We start from the raw sequence: 9,397 nt of genomic DNA on the forward strand, positions 1-9,397 counted from the left end.
ATTTGTAGTTGTTTGGAAATTTTTTACCAGGGAATAATTTAAAATTTAAATTAAAAAAAATCTGGTATAATTAGAGTACTCACATCTATGAGTGTGTGAAATTTGTTGCAGCCTGATTGAAGTTAAGGGGACTGTTGGGCCTTGTCTGTCTGCTCTCTGTGCCTTTACGGTGTTTAACATGGTTACCATGTAACTTGACATTCAGGGTCAAGTTACTCCCACTCTGTGTCGGCATGAAGAGAGAGGAGGCGATTCGCCACAAGGCAACTCCTAATGAAATCCCTTCCTGGGAGCTCTGTAAATATTTTCATCCTCTCCCTCGGCCTGTTGATAGACTAATTCCACTCACTTGACTAATTAATCACCGAGGAGTGGAGAGCGGCTGAGACGGGAGGAACTGGATAAGTGGACACATGGCTGTTGTTGGAAACTCTCCATATCTACACTCTGTATGAAACTCTGCCCCGTCCTCGACTCAGATAGATGAGTACAAATAGCCTCATGTGTTGCACTATATTGGTGGCGAGGCTTTTTAATGAGGATCATTTCTTTTTTTAAATCGCCTGGTTCCAGCTTGAGAGGAGGATTCTAAGATTGTCTTATTTTAGTATGAGAGCAATTTTAGAAGACAAAGCTTTGGGGTTTAAATATTTGCGTTTTCCCATTGCCTTTTATTTGAAAGACGATTAATCTAGAAAATAATCTTTAATTTCAACTTGTTATCAGATCTTTTATAAGCAGAAAGTCATGCAATCTATGCCAGCAGCCTTAGAATAAACAAAAGTAATTGGGTTTATTTTATCCTATTGGATTACATCTGAAATGAGTTAATTTCTCAAATTCTTGTTAACTTAACTGACACTTGAAGTTCAGGTATTGGTTTCAGCACATTTGCTGTGTGTAAGCGTCATGTGTGATTCGGCAGTTCACGGTACAGTTGTACATTTTATGACTATCAAGGTTTTGAGATTTATTGATCAGGTGCAAGTTAACACAGGGTCAATAAAGAAAAGATAAAGAAAGATGTTGGATGAGAAGAGGCTTTCACCCTTAAAATGTATTGGTCATATATTTATTGGGGAAATTGATTGCCTGATTATTTTCACATTACATGACCAGATAGGAATGTTTGTCTTTGGCAAATCCACTGAATTTAATACCTTAATTGTTACATCGCATCATTCAACCACAGATAACTATGTATTTTGGATTTAACCATATGTATTCAAAGGATAGCTGCCTTTGTGTGAATGTAAATGGAAAGAATGTGCTTTACCTATAACTCTACTCTTATCTTTCAACCCGAGTCTGTTTTACACCCACGTTATATCACATTATGTCTTATCATGCCGTGACTATTTATTAAAAACATGTTGTTCTGAGAGTCAAAATCTTGTTTTGGTTTCTTTCCCAAACAGACATTTATATAATTTAATATCTCACTAGGCACGGTTATCACTTTAATAATCTGCTGATAGTTTCACATCGGGGAAACCAACCCTCTAATTATAAGATTATGTTGTTTTCTTTAATAAAGATGAATCTGTGCTGGGGATGTGGCAGAACTAAGATGAGTAATACAGAACAATGACTCGCTGAAACACGTTTTTTCCAGATACTATTGCTACAGATTAATCATTGCACTCGTAATTGAAATAATACACTGACTTTGCTACAGACGTATACTTGGAATAGTCTTTGGACGGCGTATAAATACACACACTTGCACACATGATCCGTCTTTGACCGGCGAGATGCACCGGTCTTGCTGAGGAAACTGTTGAATCTACTTCCCAAAGTTCTCGCGGAGCGTAAACCCCTTCTGTCATCCTGGTTATTTGAAAAGCATTTCTTACCGATGGCAGTGATACTGATTGATGAGGTCGAGTTTCCACACGAGCCGACTCGGAGCCACACCACAGATGGATGCAATTTTCATCATACCTGAAGGAAACCGCTCATCTTCTTCTCAACTTTTCCAGTCTCTTCTATATAGTCGGCATGGTATCAAATCATTTAGCATATTTTTATATTTTAAGCCTTGAAAAGGTTTGAGTAAGGGTCACACCTTCAGAGAGTAAAACCCTTAATTTGATAGTAATAGTGTTTTACTTGTGTATACAAGTGCATACTAAACACACGTCACGGTTAATAGGTTTTCAGAAAACTGTCCATCATGTCTATTTAATCACTCTTGATGGGCTTTCGGTGATGCAGGGAGATATTGCTTTCAGAGCTAGCACAGTGCAAATCAGGTTAGCTCTTACACTGAATGTGGAGGAGGCCTGCAAATCTGGCCCCTGTTCCATTTCCCCTGGCTGCATTACCCACTTCTAACAAAGTTACCGCACACTTCTCATTTTTCATTGGATTAAAAGGGCTATATAGATTTGGACATGAGACACGGTGGTACATCAATCCCCAAGTGCATCTGCCCTACAGTTCAGATCGTCACACACACACACACACACACACACACACACACGCACCCCGTCTCTTTATCTCTCTTTCACACGCTTTCTCACTTATTTTACCGATATCTTGGCTTAGTTTGTCACCGACCTCCCTCACAACGGACGCTGCTCGTTAGCCTTTTGTCTGTCGTCTGCTCGATTACATCAGCGAAAGGACAACGGCGCTAATGTTCGTTTTGCAATGACTCAGACCCATTAACAGCTACAACAAGGCAGACAATCGAAAGCACGTCCACTGATGGCAGCATAAATTATATATTTATTTGTTTTACCCTGAAGTTTAGCAGGTGACTTTGATGTAGATTTTAATATTGACAAATGTGTATGGCATGTTCTGAATTTACTGTATGATATGTTATTAAATGTGTAGCCCCTGCTTCACGTCAATCTTTTCAATTCATTCTTTATTTATTTTGTCTAACTTCCCAACATCTTTGCTTTAAGCATTTCAGTCAAGGTTTCTATTTTTTAGCCTTTAGCCATTTTTAAACTCTTCATTTATGACCTGCTTTGTTGAGGGGCAGCCTGTTGGACTGATACAAAAGTTATTCAATCTCAAAAATAAATAATGGTGTAAAATGTAGCCTGACCAATTTGGATGTTTCGGGGCTGACGCTGATATTATATTGGCAAATATGAACGTTGATACCGATATGGGTTCTTATCTGGTGAGTTTTTCGGCAAACCGATATATCGGTTGAGCTCTATAGTCTTAAACGTGGACAAAACAGAGTTAGAAAACATATGTATCAAACTTCACTTTCACATTTTCCAGATCAGTAATACTCCTAAAATAAAATCTGTTATTCTCCGCCTCATGGCTCATTTCCTTTACTGTACATCTGGTTCACGTTATGTATAGTGTAGGTTACGCTTCTCAGGGCAAATGACTTTGACCAAACCCTCAATAATTGTGTTGAAGTGACATGTGAGAGACATCTTCCCATACTCACTTGCACTTGTTATCACAACCTCTGCATTTAGCCAAGGACATATGTTAGCCATTCATGAGAAAATGTTTCCCTCCCCCCTGGTAAAGTTGGGATCTTTGCAAAGTTTCTGCATGTTTGAAAGAGGAGGTTTCCCAGTCCTGATTCTCATGTACTGTACGTTGTGCAATGCAGTTTGTACAAAAGGAAAAGTGGGGGCAGGAGGTTGGAGTTGTACTTTGTGTGCTTCCAGCTGGTTGCATGACGAAGTATGAATTGCAAATATTTCTCAAACTCAAGTTAAGTTTGGTCAATTACTTTAGGAATCCCATAATTCTGAAGGTTTTTATTTTTATTTGACATGTTCCTGATCTGCCTGTCATTGCATAAAGCCCAAAACACATTACATGATCTAAAAGAATATGATGAATCAAGGATGCAACTAGGAAGTTAGTAAAGGAGGTATAATTTAGAAAGGACAGTAACGGTTTTGAGGAAGCAAGAAATTGAGGTAGGAATGTAGAAGGAATAAAATCAGTCTCACTCACTCAGGAAGGAATTACAGAAGGGGTTGAGGAAGAAAGGAATTAAGGGACTGAGGAAGGGGGAAAGAAGGAAGGATTAGGAAAAGAGTGAAGGGGTTAAATAGGGAAGGAAGAATTAAAGGATGAAGGACCGTAAAAAAGAAGGAATCAAGGACGGAATTAGAATTATTTGCGAAAAAGATGAAGTATTTGAGGAGGTGAAGATGAGAGAAAATAAATTATAATGTAAAGTGCGACACACCTCACTTCATTATTCTCTTTTCTCGTAATTACTGTGTTTCAAAAGCCCTTTTGTTTGGCTTCATATGAAATGATGTCATACTTGTAGATGAACAGGCTGTTTCAGTAAACTGAACCAGTTTTGATAACAAACATTAAAGTGTTATTTTTCGGTGTTACTTTGTCATCGCTATAGGCTAAATATTTAAATTGAAGCGTCACAAAATGTCAAACAGTGTTGCGTGACCCTAGCTTTATGTCACGATATACACATTATACCATAATGTAGCTCCAGTGAGGCCATCTGCTCCGGCCATGTACACAATCATAAAAGGCCCTTTAGGTCTGCCACATGAAAGGGTCTTGCAGTTTTTTTTTAAGAAGCTTTACATCCATTAAGCCCACTCATCTGGAGCTCGCTGACACACAGAGAAACAAAGGCGTCACCAGGCAGGTTGTTAACTGCGTAACCGGACTGTGCTGATGTCACGGCAGAGGATGTAAACTGTCCTCGACTGAATCACTGCTCCTAGAGAGTTCTGTGCTGTTTTTATAGGCGGGAACAAGGACACTGGATAAGTTCCAGTCACCGCTGGCACTCTGTCCTTTCTCCCTGATAAGATTAGTAATTTTCCACATTGTTGACAATGTGCCCAGTTTTATGTGGATGACTTTAGACTTTAATAATGTATGTCTTTCCTTTTCTTGAGTGGATCATATGAATCATACAGCTTGTTTGAGAAATGTATTTTTCACCTTTTTATATATACACTTTGGATGTTTTTCTGATGAATTACTGGTGAGCATGAACCAGCTCTTCTCTCTGGCACTTGTTCACCGCTTAAAAAAGTCTGTCCCACGTCTCAACTCTGCCACATGGTGGACAGATGAGTGAACAGCTCTTGATTTTTATACTGATACTGGTCTGATTTTCTGTTGGAGTTAGAAATGGAAATCTTAACATTTCTGAACATGCGTCACAGCTGTTATTGTTCCTTTTGAAAATGACAAAAAATGGTGTCCGATACTTAAAAGTAGTCCTTCTATTAGTGTATTAATGTATTATTACATTTTAGTACATTGTTTTTCAATTAAATACAAATCTCTTGAATGATATCGGCAAATAGGTCCAGTTATTACTGCCATTAACATTTGCCACAAGGTAAACCCCTTTATGTTTTTACCTGACTATGTAAATATCAATAAATCAACACTTCTCATAAGGAAATCACTTCCTTTTTTCAATTTGAAGATATCACAGCAGCTTGTTCTTCAATATGGAGCAAAGCAGACATAACATTTTAAGATGTGAATTGGATGAGTGCCATCTTGTGGTCTGCAAACTCTATTACACAATTCAGAGACTTCAGACACAGAATCTACAGCAGTGAACTGAACTAATGTGATTTAATTTACCTTAAAATAAACTTCAACTGAACATTTAGCTTTATATTTGATGATTGGAAAAAAATTATAATTGGAGAAATGGAAGATCCTGTAAACCAGATGTGAGTTTAGTGTTGCAGATGTGCAAATCACCCGAGCCACCATGTACTTTATTTGTTTTCTTTTTTTAAAGACGAGTACATTTTTATGTTTTTATCATAGTTAGTTTGGACATAAAGCTTTATTGTGTTTTTAACTTATAGCCTTATCCTTCTTTAATATATGATCCTCATACTGAGTAGTGAAACACAAGCATGCAGAGTCTGTGTGTGTTAATCGAACACACACACACACACACACACACACACACACACACACACACACACACACACACACAGCTACTCTGTACTTTTCTGCTCCATCAAATTTCTCCACAACTGGGATTCTCGAAATGATGTTGACACACAAACGACGACCCTTTTATGCCCTCAGTTTTAAGGTGCTCAGCAGTAAAGTGGCAGCTAAATCACTGGAAGTGTACACAGTGATAACCATTAGGTTTGACCACGCCACTGGAGTTCAATTGATGCGTCGTTGCGTGCAGTCAGCGGCTGAATGTTTGCAAGTCCCATGGTGAGAAGTTAGGGATGCTAACTCCGCGCCTGCACACCAAGCACATCAACCAGCTAGCCTTGGGCAAAGGAAGCAAACATGCTGGCGCGTTTGAGTCAGTTTGCATCCCTAATGTCAGAACAAAACGCTAGCCCCGGCGGTAACACTCAACGCTTTACTTGTTTATTTATTTCTGTATTTTTTTGCCCCCTTCTAATCTCCTGTTCCCGAATTAATTACTCAATTAGCATAGTAAATTAGCGAAACAATTATGATGCATGGAAAACTTCCAGCGCGCACCATCACAGCCAGTCTGGATACATTTAGTGAAGTGAGGAAGGGGGGTGGGGGTGAAAGCAGGCGGGGGTGGCTCAGGAACTAAAACCAGAGAATTAGAGACTTTGTAGTGGAATAAAACATTTTAACAAACAGCCCTGCCCAATGAAATGTGATATGCGCCTCTCAGTGTGAGGCGTAATAAAAATAGCAGTACAAATTTATTAGCAATGTATAAAAGTAGCAAGGAATTAATTCTTCATGCTTCTTGGGAGGTTGCGTGGAGTGCGCGAGGAATGGAGCGCTGAGGGTTCTGGAAAGGGAGGGATTTTCCTAGTTCCTTCCTTTTTACACGGACAGTAAATGCAACGTGTGTGTGCTGTAAAACATAAATCCGTCATTCGTTCGCCACACAGCCGTCCTTGTGTGTGGAACACCACATCTGAACCTTCTCGGGATCCACCAGAGCAGTGGGAACATTGGCCCTTTGGCATCCATGTATCACACAACTGGATGACAGTGCAGCCACCCAGCCTGTCTCTTCTTCTGCCAGCTGGTTGAAGAGGAGGACTCCGGAAACATATTATTCCCTCTGGCATCTCTGATGGGTCATAATAACACGTCTCTGTACTTTTAAAGTGGCATTTAGCCAAAGAGATCCAGCTAATGAACAAGTAAAGCTTTTGGCCATTGAAAAATTACAGGTCTCCGATGATTGCTGGTGTCTCGCACCTATAATAAGATGGAGAGACGATCTTTAATGTCACTCGCCCTTGTCCGGAATCCTGCTGAGAGTCCAGCAGCGAGGGAGACACGGGACACTCACTCTGCTCTTCATCAAGATTCAGAAAAGTCTGGGTGATGTCGTTTTTGTCATTTTGTTGCTTGTATTCTTTTTTACTTTTTAAGAAAAGAATCACAAGATACACCATATTGCATGTGTGCTCCTTTTTTACAGAGTCTTCTAACCGCCCATATTTCCCGCTGCCTCATCAGCATATAAAAGTGGAATGGCGGCTTCAGTTTGACTGTGACTCCTCAGCTGGGTTTAAAAGTAAATGTTGTGGCAATGGCACTGCATGAAAGGCCCAAAAGGTATAAATCATGATCCTCAATATGTTTTCACCCTATGTACAAAATATATAGGTTTTTGGATTCAGCGTTCTCCTCTCTAGCAGACAAGTTAGAGCAGTTTAAACCAGTTTCTCTGATGGTTCTGAAAAGCCCATTATGACTTTCAGTGAAGATGTGAGTTTCCGGCAGGTGTGTAACGGTGGCATCACAGATTTCCACTGGCACGATCCCAGTGGCATAAGTTCCTTGTGAATATCACATACCTCATTACGCTCCACTCAGTTTAGGTTCAATGTGTAATTAGTTTAATGAGTGTTGTCCACTGAGAGCACTGTGGAGGGACGCATCTCCTCAGCTAATGTATTTGCATGACAATATGAGAAGCGAGCAGATTGCACATCATAGTCTTAGCAGTAGGCTACTCTCCTATGTGTAATAAACGATCAAAAAGTCACTGATGGTTGGAGTGGACTAACATAACATACTCGACAGCTCTCGCCTTTTTAATTGCATTAAATTGTTTGGCAAAATATCTGCTTTAATTTATCCCAATTTTTTTTTTTTTACCCTCCTCCTTTCATTTATCTTTTCCAAGGCTGATGCAATCTGTTCAGTCTTGTCATGTAAATAAAAGCTTCATCTTGAATAAAGGGAAATTAAATTCAAAGTATCCCACTGGCTGCCTGGCAGCTACATCAAATGGCTGAAACAAGAAGCTCTGTTGTACTTTTCACTGTTGTTGTGCTTTTGCTCGAGAGTTTAAAGCCGCTGCGGGGACAAAAGAGTTCGGTGGACGTCCGAGGCCGAACTGAGGGGAGACTAAGCACATGATTTTGATGATGGGAGTTAATTCATGTCGCAAGTTGCGCTTCAATCTGCACATTTTGGCACGACGTCCGGTCGAATCTAATGGTTTCAAAGCCTTAATGTGTGATGTGTCTGACAGTCTTTTAGTGGCATACCTCTACATCCATGCAGAGGAAACAGTATGAGCAGTTGTGCATATTTAAGAAGTAAAAAAAAAAACTCAATTAAAAATGACTACAAACACACTTCTCGTTGGAAAGAGACAGCCTGTTACACTTTAATTCAAAACCCATCTATCTCGCTAAACAGTGGTTTTCCGCTCGAGATTGCAAATTCTCCTCTCTCCTTTTTTTTTTGTTTTTTTCGGGAGGAAAGTCAGCAGTCGGAACGTCACCAGTCTTCGCCTGTCAAGGCTGTCACAGCTGGACTCCGCTTGTGAGTTGATTAAAATAGGAGAGTCCATAGCTAATTAAAAAGCTCTTCCCTTTTAATGCGAGAGTGTTAAATAAAGGAGCAGGAGAGGGGATATAAACAGCCTCCTGACAGATCGTTCATTTGCAGAAACTCCAGGCTCCCTGTTGGCCTGAGCGGAGAGTGTTGATTTGGGGTGGAAATGCGGTGTCAAAGGTCACCTCTGTGGCGACACACCGTGCCAGCTTCCTAATTGAGTGTCCATCCCCGGGTGTCTCCAGTGCGTAAAAGTTTTATTTTTTTCTTCTGCGACTTCATTTCAGGTTTTGACATTATAATATTCTTTTAATGTTATTATTTCCCCTACCCACAGGGAAGATGGGAAAAGAGGTAAAAAAGCAGCCGTCTGCATTTCCTCTCCTGGCTCAAAGGGCAGGTAAAGTCTTCAGCCCGAATTTTGTGTTTATTTTTACGAGCAACCCCGACCGCTGCCGCTGCTGGTTAGAGCCTCCCCTGGAGGTGGGGATGATGGGGTGGGTGGGGAGTGAATGTTCTTCAGTTTAAAGTTACAGTCTTCTTGGACCCTGGTCTTAGTTTTTCTCCTGAAATTTCTCCCTCCTGCGCTGCCAGAATTATCATCAAGTGACGTCCTTATGACATCCAG

The sequence above is a fragment of the Hippoglossus stenolepis genome, chromosome 19 (genome assembly GCF_022539355.2).
Source record: "Hippoglossus stenolepis isolate QCI-W04-F060 chromosome 19, HSTE1.2, whole genome shotgun sequence".
NCBI lineage: Eukaryota > Metazoa > Chordata > Actinopteri > Pleuronectiformes > Pleuronectidae > Hippoglossus > Hippoglossus stenolepis.